The sequence below is a fragment of the Alligator mississippiensis genome, chromosome 2 (genome assembly GCF_030867095.1).
Source record: "Alligator mississippiensis isolate rAllMis1 chromosome 2, rAllMis1, whole genome shotgun sequence".
In the NCBI taxonomy this organism is placed as follows: Eukaryota; Metazoa; Chordata; order Crocodylia; family Alligatoridae; genus Alligator; species Alligator mississippiensis.
In genome coordinates, this window is record NC_081825.1 from 209,073,001 (window position 1) to 209,086,969 (window position 13,969).

Below are 13,969 nucleotides of genomic sequence, written 5' to 3' on the forward strand. Positions count from 1 at the left end.
TTCTAAATGCATGGGATTTTGATTCTCAGCGTGTCTATTAGAGGCAGGCGAGGGATCAGGTGACATCCACGTAAGGAGCGCGGAGCAGGCAGTCGTGTGGATTCCCACCCACACCCTTCATTCACGGCGCGGCGGGGCCGGGCGAGCTCCGCTAACCCCGGCAAGGAGCGCGCAGCCTCCCCGGCTCTGCCGAGATCAAATGGAGCTACTCAATCAGGGGATGCCATCATCCCCCTCCGCCCGGCAATTTCCACTATCAATAATTTAATCTACTCGCTGCAGAGCCAGGAGGGGAAAACCAGCAAGCGAGATTTGGGGGGAACCCCCCCCCATGCCCCCCAAACCAGCTCGAGGTTCCCGACCCCCAGCCAGTTGTGTGTGTGTGTGCGCGCGCGCGCGTGCGTGTGTGGGGTCTATCCCGCAGCGCCCTTATTTTTGATTTTAGCAAGTAGTTCCTAAAAATAAAAAGGGGGTTGCTTTTCTGCCACGATGTCGTAGAGAGAAAAGTCTCGCCGACTACCTAGCTTGTGTGAAAGTGCCGGGGAGGGGGGAGGGAACGTGATCCGCGAGCGGTCATGAATAAACAATGCTCCTGATTATCTTGATTGCATTCTTAATAGGCAAACTCCGGAGAGGTCAGGGCGGGAGCTCTATTTAAGCGGCGCTGGCTCGGTTAATACACGGGCGGGGAAACTAATGGGCTTCAGCTCCGGGAGAGAGATGGTGGTGTGGCTCCATCCCCCCAGGAAGGGGCGAGGAGGCTGCGGGGGGGCTGCTGCGGGAGGAGGAGGAGGAGGAGGAGGAGGAGGGGAAAAGGCGGCGCGGTCGCTTCCCCCCCCCCTAGCGGTGTGTGTCTCTGCCCGGCCGGAGCAATAGGAGCCCGGGCGGGGAGATCTAAATAATTGCTGAGCCCGGAGCAGGCGAGGCTCGTGCGAGAGGCTCCTGCGCCCGCCCGGGGCGGGGAGGGAAGGGGGCTCTTGGCCGCTCAGCCCGCCCCCCCTCATCAAGCTTTGATGAGACACTTGAGCCGCCTCCCGTGTTGCTGGGGCTGCAGGCGGCGGCTGGTGGGACTGGGCGGCGGGGAGAGAGGATGTGACTGCCCGGAGGGGACCCGGCCAGGCTTTGTGCGCACCGCAAGGTACGAGGCGTCCCGCCGGGCCGGGGTGCGGGGCGCGGGGCCCTCCGGCGGCAGGTGCCGCTGCCCCGCCCGCATCGCTGGGCTCAGCCCGCTCCGGCAGGCACCGAGGCCAAGCCTGTCCCCGAGCCCCTTGTCTTTCAGGTAGACCCCTCCCCCCATTTGTGGAGCCCCCTCCATGCCTGTGCCGGGCTGAGTTCTCCCATTCCCTCCTCCCGCGTTAAAACTCCGTGTTTTAGCGGGCTCTTTATTTCCTTGTGACCCTCCGGTGTCATTGGACTCCCGGTCTTCAAGCTTCCCTGGCTAGGGCGCTCTCTGGGCCGCTGGGATTTGGCAGCGGGCAGCGCCGCCCTGCCTGGAGCCGGGGGGTGTTTGGGATGCTGGCGTGCGATGGAAAAAACTCCTTGACGGCAGCTGGGAATAATGCATCTGCCCTCGCAGCAGAGGTACAAGTGAATGGGAAGATGCACTTGTTGAAACGTAGCCCTTGGCTGGGATGTGAAACGTGCTGGTTCCCAGAACTGGCGTGCCAGTGCCATCACGGCTTTGTCTTTCCCGTCTGCTCCGTGTGGGCTGAAGGCAGGCTAGGACTTCCCTTCCCGCTAGCTCGGCTGCCTATGTGCTCTGGGTGTTCAGTGGAGCGCGCTCTGCCCAAAAGAAAAGTTTCTGGATGTGAGTGAATGTCAATTGTCTCGGTGGGCTTCTGTTTGAAAACTGGGAAGTGAGGAGATGGGAATGCCCCCCCCCCCCTTATTTTAAATTCATACTTCTGTATTGAAAACTTTCCTCTTCCATCTGCAAAGGAATTGAGTTAGATGGTGAACATGTCTACATGGCCAAAAGCTGAATGAATGATTTAGAAGCCTTTTACTACCCTTCTGCTTTCCTTTTAATTTTACTTTTATAAGCGTAGAACAATGGGCAACAATTGTATGTTCCTTCTCTTTGTCACTCCTCCTTCCAGAGATGCTATTAGTGTCTTGACGTGAACATTAAAGTTAAAAAAAAAAAAAAATGTACACTTTTACTTCCAGTTTATTATAGGTTGTTGTTTTGAGGTTTTTACAGTCGTGAGATCAATGTTCATTACTTATTTATGCTTCTAGTAACGGAGTTTTAATGTATGCAAGAAATCTATCCTAGTTACATATTCTCTTCAGCAAGTATTTATGTATCTTTAATTCATGGGTTGACAAAAATACATATTAATGAAACTCTCTGTAGCGTATCTGTACAAGCAAGGGACCAGACTGAGCCCCTTGCTGGCACAGGTGAGCAGTTTCATCCCACTGTCTTGAGTAAATATTCATCAGCATAGATGAGGAGTTTGTACTTAGTATACGACAAGGCCAATCACATACTCCAAATACAAGGTAATAATATTGATTTGGCACCAGATTCTGATGCAACTGACTTTATTTTGACTAGTTCCTTTAATTCTTGAATAGGATAGGCATGGTCTCACTGAAATCAATGAGTCTACTATGGAGTAAGACGTTAGTTTATGTGAGAAGAGCATCAGAACTGGCCCTTTCAGTATTTTCATCATTATAGGACCCAAACATAGCCTGGCCTGAATGGATGTGCAAGGATTTGTTGGGGCGGAGAGCAGCAGAAGACCTCTACTGCCTCTGTTCTGTTATACCACACCCTGGTTTGATATGCAAGAGGGGATACCAGTATACCAGGGCACATATGGAGTGAGCAGTTTCTAACTGCACACATTGCTCTGGTGCAGGGTACCTCCCCCTTGATGTAGGTGGAAGCAGAAGGTGACATACTTCTGATCTGTTATTGGAGCCCCAGAGTTGTGTGCTGTCCCTTAGGGCTCAGGGCAATGCTACGACTTAGCTTAAGAAGTAATGTACCGTGAAAACAGCTGGTCACTCTTGCAGTTATTTTCTTAATGAAAACAGATCTAAGAAGAGCCTTTCTACAGTGTTCCCTAACACAAATCAATTCACTGCTGTACTACTACCACTTAATGTTCCACTTCCCTGAACCACAGCTGGGAAAACCCATTTATAAATATTGTGCCTTCTGTTCAAACCACCAGCATTCCACTTTCTAGCTTTGCAAACTAGATCCCATCATTATAGAGTTAGAACTAAAAGCAGCCTGCAGCTTAACTCATTGTTGTATGAATTGCAGCACTTTCTCACTATATAAATAATAGAATAACAACACAGCTGAGAAGTTGCACTGTTGGCTTAGTCCCTTGCACTTCAAAGACTTGCGTCTCCTGAAAAGAAAAACTGAAGTTGAGAACAGAAGAAGAGTCTCTGTATGGAAACCTTGAGTGAAGATCAGTGGGATTTTTAGAGTGGCATAGCAGTGGGTACAGTTAAAGGCTTATGCATGCCTGTTGTCCCATTGGGTTAGTATAGTTAAAGCACACCAGTTCCTTTAGCCAGTTAAATATAAGGCAGTTATGTGGCTAGCCACCTCTGGCTGTCTTTAATTCTCCAGCTCAAATAACCAGGTACCTATTTACAGCTGAATTGACTAGGGGGCTGGCCTTTGGCAGGAGTCCAGAGCAGGCTCAAACATATGTCTTTGGAGCCATAGTAAGACACCTTAATTGCTCTGCTACTCTGTGCCTATAGCGAGACTGCATGGGACTTTTAAAAATAAAATCTTTACATTTAACAATCGGCTCTTTACATAAACCGATAAGGCAGAAATGTAGTTTTTAATCATGTACCATCTGCCTATATTGAAAGTAGCACTTGAGGCACAGTGGAATAGTGGAGGTTCCACTGTAAGTGGATATATCCCTCTTAATAAGGTAATTACTAACTTGTTTTGACTTGTTTTCAAATTATTGTTGTGAGTACTCCTTCCCCTAATTGCAAAATTGCTGCTTAATTGAAAGACTTTCAATCATTTCCTAGAGAAGTTCATAGGCTGACAAGCCCTGTGATATCCAACAGTGAATGGCAGCTTGAGGAAGAGTGTTTTTTAAGCTCTAAAGTTGAGCTTTACATATATTTATTCAACCTCTTGCTGAAATAAGAGATAATAGGGCAATAACTTAACATCTCTGATTCCAAACAGGGGAACTGATTTGTGTGCAATATCCCACTTATTTATTAAAATAAGGAGGGGAAATAAAAGCAGTACAGATGTGCTTTTAAACAAGCTGCCTGGTGTGCAGCTGGTTCTAGGACTGGCAGCTGGTCCCCACTGTAACCACTGCCTGTCACGCTAACATATCTTGTATCATAGTTTTCCTTGCACTCCCTCACCTGTCCACATCCATCTGTTACATCTTGTTTTATGCTTAAATTGTATTCTCTTTGGGGCAAGGACAGTTTTCATTCTGTGTCTGCGTATACAATGGCTACAACATTAGGAGTTCCAGTCATGGACCATTATTCCAGGCACTGTCAAAACATAAATAATGGACATTTAATAAATGCATTCAGTAGCTTTCATACTGCTTACATCGGTGTAATAGATGATGTGAAATTAAAACCTTATGGCAAATGGAGGCAAAGAGAAAAAAAGTTCTGGGACTAGAAACGTATTAATAAAACAGATGTCATATTAAAATGCCATGCAAACCATGTGCATACAAGTAACTTTACTCACATGAGTAAAGTCCTATGAGCAGCAATGTAAGTATCCATATGCCAAAATCCATGTCTAAATGTGTTTGTAAGACCCTAGTCTTAAATGTTTGATTTTTCTCCAGAATAATGGAGTCAATCATCAGCTGCTGTAAGTCAGCCTTGCTGCATTCACTTCAGTTGGGCTATATTTACACTTAATGAATGTCTCACTCTTAGGATCTAAAATATAAAAGATACCAGGTGTTTGGCAATCATGGCATATAAACCAAAGTTCAATTGGCTGGGCAAAAGAAAAAGTTCATTTCAATAAGTTTTTATTTTATAAATCACTCAAGTCTGTCAAGTGAAATAGGAGGGGTTTGGAAACATTCTGTCTTGGATCACAACTTTTAAAGCATAAAGAATTTGCTAAAATGAAACTGACTAGATGTGTTTGAAGTCCCTTATGTGACACTGATACTACCAGTAGCAGGGCATCCCAGCATAATCTAGGCATTGCTAATTGATACAGCTGTCTGAAGCAGAGTTCTACTGGACAGCTAGGAAAAGCAAAGGGAACTTCTCTTAACAGACTTCTGTGCTTCAACAGTGACAGCTGTCATAATGCAGCAGCAGTTGTGTATTTGTCTCATTAAGAATGGTGCATCTTTTGGGGAACCAACTCTCTTTTAAACTACTTAATTAAGACTTTGGCAGCCATAAGAAATGAATGCCATGCTTTCAATTCTGTACATTTGTTTCTATGTTGGGCCCTCTGACCTGCTTGAAACTTAACAGCTCTTTATTACAATTACAATTAATTATAAATCATTGGAAAATATTAGCTTTTAAATTTGAGATTAGAGTAATTGGAAAAATACTCATGAAGGAATACTCATTGTAAAAGTCCAGATAAGCATCTGTTGATTTGAGTATCTCAAATTATGAGCTACTACTGCCACCTAGAGACACATGCTACACATTTACAAGCTATGGCTAGCTCTTGCACGTGCAAACATTGCAGGTAAAAATAGTGAGGTGATCTAAGTCTTAGCTGCTCTTAATTAGGTTTAGTGGCACATGTGTTCCATGTTCTTATTTTTAAAATTTTTGTGGACTGTGGTCATGCTTAGGACTCTTCTGATGAAGCAAATAACTATCTTTACCCACTCTTTATGTTGATTAATTAGATAAACAGGAAGGATTGCTTTCAGTAAATCAGGTATTTGCTTAACTTCAAGTTATCGCTAGGGAAATATTTGCAAGTCAAATAGGTCTAGTTTTGTTACAGGTGGCACTGAGAGTTGATCATGTGTACTAAGCTGCACCAAATACATGGAATGAAAAATGCCTTCAAGGATCTGACTTTTGCTTAAATGAAAATCCATTAGAAAGGAAATTTGCTTTCATGGGACTTCTTTCAGAATTGTTTTTGATGTTCTGCCTCTGTGCAATCTTTTCCCCATTAAGTCAGTCGCACAACTTCCGCTGATTTATAATAGGCCCAGGATGTTGCCCACTCTCTCTAAATTCACGACTGATTGTTGATGAGTACTGCTGCTGACTGGTTAGATTGCCTCGTCTTCATTCTGTGCCCAAATTCCCCTTAACTTTTTCATGTTTCCTTCTGGCTGATGGAAACTATCAGCTATGGTAGTTGTTTTCCAGCTACAAGTGTGACAAATGCTATTCCTTGTTCTAACAGTCAGGAATTGCTCATAGTGGAGGCATCACAGAGGATGCCCATGGAAGAGTAGCGCTTTTTTTTTTTTTCTCTCACCCTTTGGCTTTTTTTTTCTAGAACTCTTGCACAATTATTTCTCCCTCAGTTCATTACGAAACCTGTTTTGGAGACTTTTGGTTAGACTACTGATAGGCAGTGGGCAGTTGCTGAAATAAGGGTTTTCAATGTTACCTAAGGGAGTTTGATATACAAATCCACTGGAATTCAATGCAAGTTGATAGCTGTTACACAACTATGAAAATTCCCCAGTGATTGGTCTGTAGATCCTATGTGTACATTGCATTGTGCATCTCTAAGGATAGTTTTAATTATTTCTTGCAACCTTTAGAATTCGCAAATACAAACACACAAAATATATGATGATGAACAATGATCTTGTGATGTCTGCTCTCTCTGACTTCCAGCGTAAACTTCTGGAGTTTTTGTAATATAAAAGAGGCATTTACAATGCAAGCTAGGAGTAAAATTGAAAAAAAGATTTACTTTCTGCTGAAAGTGTGTTTCTCTTTCTCTTCTGAAAAAGATTTACGCTCTGCTGTGATTCTCAAAAATCTGGGATTTTAATGTGGGTCTTGTATAACTTCAATTGAAATACACAAAGATATCTGGAAGCAGAAACTGGCCTATTCTGATATGATTAGAGTAGACAGATGGCCTCTCACTAATACGTGATGTTGTGTAGTGATATATTTCTGGAGAAAATCACTTGTAGGGAAGGTTCTTTGGAAGAAATACTGTTAGGCATCCTTTCCTGAATATCAAAGTGCAAAAGATGTCAAAACATGTTGCTGCATCCTGCTTATTTAGATAGCACCTAAACACTTCCCACGACTTTACTCAATACACATAAAAGGACAGCAGCATTCTTATGTTGTTGGATTTCTTTGAACATGAAAATCTGTGAAAAAATGCAGTTGGCTAGAGCAGGGAATGAAGGGTCATGATCTCTGGATTCTTTATATCTGTCAACTACTGTCTGAATCTGGGTACATCACTTAATCTACTTACAGTATAGTTTCTGCATGTCTAAAATGGACCTAGCTGCAACAGAAGGACTTCAGCTTGAGATCCTGAGAAGAAAAAGTTTCACTCAAGGATTAGTGAGTCAGTCACTCTCCCTTAAACATAATTGTCATCAAACATAACTGTCATCAAAATAAAGAAAGAGATGTCAGCATGGATATTATTGGCAACAGACCCTGTTCCTAGCTGCTGCTAGATAAGTGAGTCTGCTGATTTTTATGCTCTCATGCTTGGATCTTCACTTGACGATCTCATAAGGAAATTCTATTCGTTATCAACTGAAGATCCAATTTAATGGTTATATGTGCCAAAAGACAAGTGTGTGTTTGACAAACTTCTTTCTGAACACTGCTAAACTGAATCTGAGGGCAATGCAAAACTAGTAACAAGCTTTAACGAGAACCAAATGCCAATGAATCTTGATATAGTTAGAACCTTGCCAATGAACCAAAACTTGACCTAAACACTGCTGAACTTCCCCTTTTTGGGCTCCAAATACAAACTTGTCAACTTGTTAAAAAATCCACAATTACTCTATCTCTGCAAAATCTTAGTAGCTAACAGAAGATACCCCATGCAGACTGATCAAGAAAGAGATTGTTGTAATTTTTTTGTGGACTAGCGAAGAAAATTTTACACTTTATTTTTTTCTGCACCAGGAAAATAGCCTAGAACATGCACAGTGCTGTCAAAGGAAAGTTCAAAGAGGAGGACTAACCAAGCATCTGTCAACATCAACTCAAAAGGATATTGATAAAACACTATAGTTGCATTATCCTTTCAGAAACATCTGATTCCCATGAAGCTGGAACCCATTAAAAAAAAAATCTAGCTTTCTCTTGAAAGTAAATGATTGGCAGCTGCATTGTTGAAGAAACAGGTCTCATATCTCTGGAGCAGGGTTACCTGAGAACACAGGTGTTTTAAGTCCTTTTAAAGTTGTCCTTACAAAACTGCCATGGCATTTACAACCTTTTCACAATTCACTTTTCTTTCCCTAGGATTATAGGGATAATAGGAATATGAATGATAACCGTCTAAACCCTAAAGTTTATCTATAGCACAGCACAAGTGAGAGAGTAAGATCCACAAAGCTTTATTAAGTAGTAGTGCTTTGTAAAGGAGCTAGGTCCGAAGCTTCCATAAAGCCCCCTATGATTGTGGTCAACTTAGGAGTGGCATCTGAATTCCTCGGCTGTATTGTGGAAAGTCTCAAGCACCTGATTTTGATTTAGCTTGGTTCTGCACCAATTTTCTTTTCCCTTGTTTTTGTTCTTGAACAAAGCTCCAAACTTGTTTATAAGCATGGACAACTCTTCTTGTGACCACACTGCTGTTTGCTAGTGAGCCAAAAGCCATCAAATAAGAACTGGAAAGCATGACAGAGTAAAGCCAACACGCAGCTTAAACAAAAACTGCTTTGGAGTGAAGTTGGGCCAGATCTTCGTAAGTGCAATTTCCAGTATTCAACTTGTAATACCTGTAAGCTGGCTTCAGTGCACGTTGCAGGTGTTCGTCATACGTGATCTTCAGGAGTGCCCCAAAAAGTGACCTCCAGAAGGTTCTGTAGTACATCCCTGTGATACAACTCTTTAAACAGTACTATGGCCATGGAGTGACGTCATGTGTCCATCTCAAATTCTTTTTTCTTTTGTACTGCTCTGATCAGGGTTGAATACTGCTGTATCAGGAAGGGACCTTACATCTGTACCACTGATAGGGACAGCTCTATTTTTCTCCATTTTAAACAAATTAAAGGTGGCCTATGGGTTCCTGGCAAACTGCCTGTGTAGCGCTTACAGGGCTTTTAAACATCTACTTTTGCAGCAGTAGCTCTGCATGCAAATGGTTATTTCCTGCTTTTCTTAATGATTTTGCTCTTGGTGAAAGCAGCCTATGCATGAGATGGGAAGCTGTGATGCGTTTCAAATCAATACTCTGGACGAGCTGCTTTATTGTAGAAGAGTATGTTTCTACTTCAACACAGCATCTGAATTTGAACAGTTTTCTTTTCTTTTTCTTTCTCCTCTTTTCTTCTTTTTTCTATTATTCCCAAACCCACAATTAAAAGCATGAGGTTAAAAACTGAAGAGTGGAAAAAAAAAGCCATATGGCCATAGCTGGAGGTCTGACCACCCCACCTTAGGCTCGTGACAACATGCCCTACATTTAACCTACAGTCAGGAACTAATTAACTACACAGATGGGAGTGAGCTAGCATATGTATTCAAAATAATACCCCTAAGGTTTTAATCAGCAGCCCTGCCTTTTTCTGGGTTAGAAACTTAAGTGTTACTACAAAGAGCTTTGCAAAATGTATGAACAATATGTATGGTTAAGGCAGTGCCCTGTGGTGCCTAGAGCAGGGGACTGGGAGTTGTGGTTCCTCTAGTCACTTCCTGATTCAGCACTAACTTGCTGTGTGATCTTGGGTAAGTTACTTAAATCTCTCCGTGCTTCAGTCTACCCATCAGGAAAATGGGGCTCCTAATACAATTCCTGCCTTGCATTAGTGTTATGGGATTTAATGGCAATAAAGCACTCTGAGCTCTCTGGTGATGAGCATGTTGTAGAAGAAGGAATGTATGGAAATTCAAGTCCTCTTGCAACTTGTTGTTAAGAGTAATACATACTTTTAAGCATTGCTGGATTAATTTTTCTCTGTCCAGATACAGAACTGGTTTTGATTTCTCATGGTGAAGTGATTCCTGGGCAACTTATATCCCACCCCTTTTGTTTTGAGGAGGTTTTTTGTTTTGTTTTGTTGTTTTGAGAAGGGAAACAGTTATTTTCCTTAATCAGCCTTGCTTCCTGATTTTTCTTCAGCTAGTTGAAAAGAAGCTCTCCTTCCCTGGAGGGGAAGTTGAATCCATTTGTGGGAAGGGGCTGGTTCTAAAGCTGCTTTACAGATATCTTGTTTAATTGCTTAAATTGTGTGTGAGCAGTCTTGCAATGAGAACTGTACTTTGACAAGGCAGATTGGGGTAGGCTGTCTTTTACATGCGCTTTATAGGTAAGGTTGAGCTACATGTGCATTTCTGTAAGTAGTTATTTTATACATTCTTAGGGAATGAGGCTCATGTTTGAGGGAGGATACAAACTGTCCCAACCAGCTACCATTGTTTCAGGGTTGCATGGAAAGGATAATCATTACCAAATACACGTGCCTGAAAAGTCTTGTCTAAAGAAACGTTCTCACCGGAATCAGTCTTCTACATAACAGAAGACTGCCGCTCTGATGCAATTAAACTTATAACTGTTCAGGTGTTGACCCTATTTAATTTCACTCCCACAAGATGCATCCCTGGGAATGCTGGGCCAGATCCTCCACTGGTTGTAAATCAATATTGCTACATTCATTGATTTTGCTTGCTTGCTTGCTTGCTTCTCTATCTTTTTAAATCAACTGATGATATAGTCTACTGTGCCTTTCTCGGATCTATGTCCGAAATGACACTTTTTAAAATTCTGATAGAAATAATGTCTCAGGGTACTGCTATTAGTCATTAAATTTTATGACAAGTATGAAATGAACCTGGGTCACTATTGTAGGATTACCAGCATGGAAAAATGGAGAAGAAAATATTAATGGAACTATCAAATAGTTACTGGGACAAGGGAGAACCTCCCCAACCCCACAAATTGTGAATTATATCCCTACAATGTACTAATATTTGGGCAAAGACAGGGGTCTGACAGTGTATTTAGTAGCTTCTTATACTGTATTTTCTGTCAGGATATTGATACTGTTTTATATCACCCATTATATTCTCTCTTTCTCATATATTAAAAACCTTTTACTGTTGTAATTCTTGGGACTGCTGTATGATTCATGTAATCATACTAAAGCGTCAGTAAAAAACAAAAAAAAACAAAAAAGAGAGCGAGAGAGGGTGTTCCTTTCTCAAATGTCTGCATTGCAATTATGCTAATATATTAACATAATTTACCAGCAGCTATAATACATTAGTGTAATTTACTGGCAGCAGTATTCTCTCCAAAGCTTCGGAGCAGTACTCAGGATGAAAGTCATGCTGGAAATCCCTGCATGTTGTAGTGACAGAGATGGGTTAGCTTTCTCACAAGTGTTTATGTCTTAGCTTAACAAAAATTCTTCATCGTTCCATTGGCATGGATTGTAAGGCTTTACAACTTCCTGAGCTGAGCTGCTAACTGATCTGATGGTTGCTGAAAAACTAATGTTGTCTTTACATTCCATGGAGCTTTGGATTTCTGCCTTTAACATACTTCCTGTAGTTACTCTGGAACCTGGCTTTGTTTTATACCCATGCCCATATATGGAAGGTATCCTCACATTGATGTGATGCTACTAGATGGGCTGATCATGTGCTGAAAGAAGTCCTTACGTGGAGGCGGACAGCCAAAAGATGACTGACAACAGCACTGACAAATACAGGCACATTTTTTTTTCTTAGTACCTTGTCAGGGCTCTAATAACAGGCATTTCCAGTTTTTGGTTCACAATCATCACAGCACAGGGTTGATCTACTTCATTTTAAAGACTGACTATGGCTAAAAGCAAGGTGTTCCATCACCTACACCCATGCCACACACAGTCAAGAGCTCAGCAAAGGTAAGTATATTGCATGGAACAAATGTGCATTGCATCCTTCCTGTGCTCTTATTTAAAAACCATACTGAAGACCATCTGCCTAAACCATGGGGTAAGTGTCCCAGCTGAAAATTATACTTCCTAACCATTAATTTTTTTAGACAAAGCATCTTATTGCGTGCATCAAGTCCAAACTCAAGTGGCAGCTGCCCCAATGTGGCACTGTCAGTGACCTGAAATGAATTATTGCTGGCAAGACAGCTTGTATATTGGGTATTTTCTACAGGCTTTTCAATTGCTTGGAGACACCCAAAGTGCCAAATAAAACTGATATGGCAACTTGGGAGCAGTATGACCATGGCTGCCACCCAGACAGGTACAAATCATGGTACTGAGCATTGCACGTGTGTGAATGTGCACTTAGTGCTCTACATTCTATTCTTAAATACTTCAATGGGAATGTGTTTGGCAGAAGAAGCTAGGCTTGTGAGTCTGGAGCACAGAGTTCCTTATCAACTAGTAACATTGAAATGGAAAGCAGTCCAAAGATTCTGCTCACAAGTCTGAGGTTCTGTGCTTTTGTTCACTAATGCACAGATTTAATTAACATTTCAAAAGCTCCAATGACCATGAAGGGAGTGGCTTCAGAGAATCATGATTTGTCTACCCTTACTATGAAACTGGCTAACATCTTGGCATGGAAGAGTCATATTTCAAAGAGCAGAAATTAAAAAAAAAGAGTGATTAATCTGTTCCCTACGGGATTCTGTCATATCACAAAAGAGCTATCTAGTGTTACTACAGTTTCAAGCTTTTGATGGTGGAATATCATGAATCTAAATTGTGTTAAGGTTGCTGCACAGAGTTTTCTAAATCTAAGGTGTTAACTTTGTAATCGGGGTTTGTTAATATTTGGATGGTGTCCCAAAGTTGGTTCTTTTTCTGTAAAGTGCTTCTGGAACTGCACAAGATGCATAGTATATTACTCCACCCATGAACTCATCCTCTGGTGTCTGAAATAAGTCTCTTGTTATCTACTATGTGAGAGGAGCTACCTCTTCATGGTTAGCTATTTCACTGCTAGACTACTTTTGGTCTGTGTATTGTAGACTGAATTAGTTGATGTCTGATGGCATTAGTTGATGCCTGATTAAAGTAGTTCAGACTGTAAAAATTGTTTCAGTTGTAATCCCCTAGTTGGCATGCTCTTCTTTCTGAATAATTCCATTTGGGTTGAGTGTTGCATTCCTGGCTCCTTCTTAACCTGAACACTTCTTGGAAAGCTTGTGTTGATCTTTTTATTCTTTGTTATGTTATTTATCCTCTGTTATGCCCATAGGACCTAATCTATATTGATTCTTCATTGTGCCAGGTATTGTACAAAGCTTGAAGAATTGTATGGTGAGCTAAGCCATTTTTAATGCCACCATACCAAAACATTCCCTTCCAATGGATATCAACACAGAAATGCAAACATGAATTTCTTGCATCACTGGGCTTTAGAAGATGGCCTGATGTTTATTCAGTTTCATATGCTGCTTCCTTCTGTGCTGTTTGTACCTGCACGTTTGGGGAGAATGGACCTCTTGGACATTAGCGTCAACTGGGTGCCACTGGGTGCTTTTTTTTTTTTTGCATTCCTGTGCCAAGCCCCACACATGCCCAGAAGAGGCAGTACATTACTTCAACCTGGTTCACCTAACATGGCTTGTGGGTGCTGAGCACCAACTAGTTGTTTTGGTGGGTGCTTAAGCCCTGGAGCACCCATGAAGTTGGCACCTATGCTCTTGGGTCCACCCTATGGAGGTGCTTCTTGGGAGCTTCTCATTCCTTAGACTTAAGAAAGCTGCAGGCATTGGTGGTCATTGGAAGAATGCTTTGTCTTTGTCTTGTTAGAATGCCTGGCCTTTCCTTTACTGAATTTTTGGGGCAGTGGTCTC

The 13,969-nt window shown here is 42.0% G+C and overlaps 1 protein-coding gene across 2 annotated transcripts in view; it reads left to right on the forward strand.

Annotated features, from left to right (window-relative positions):
- The first annotated feature begins 825 nt into the window (after positions 1–825).
- Positions 826–13,969, forward strand: part of BDNF (brain derived neurotrophic factor) — a 28,086-nt gene continuing 14,942 nt past the window's right edge. The window contains exon 1 of one of the 2 annotated variants that reach the window (XM_019476630.2): positions 826–1,138. The gene's annotated coding sequence lies outside the window, so the exon portion shown is untranslated. Of the gene's footprint in view, positions 1,139–9,800; positions 9,889–13,969 lie in introns of those variants that run through there. The other variant, XM_019476631.2, reaches the window with a different exon arrangement.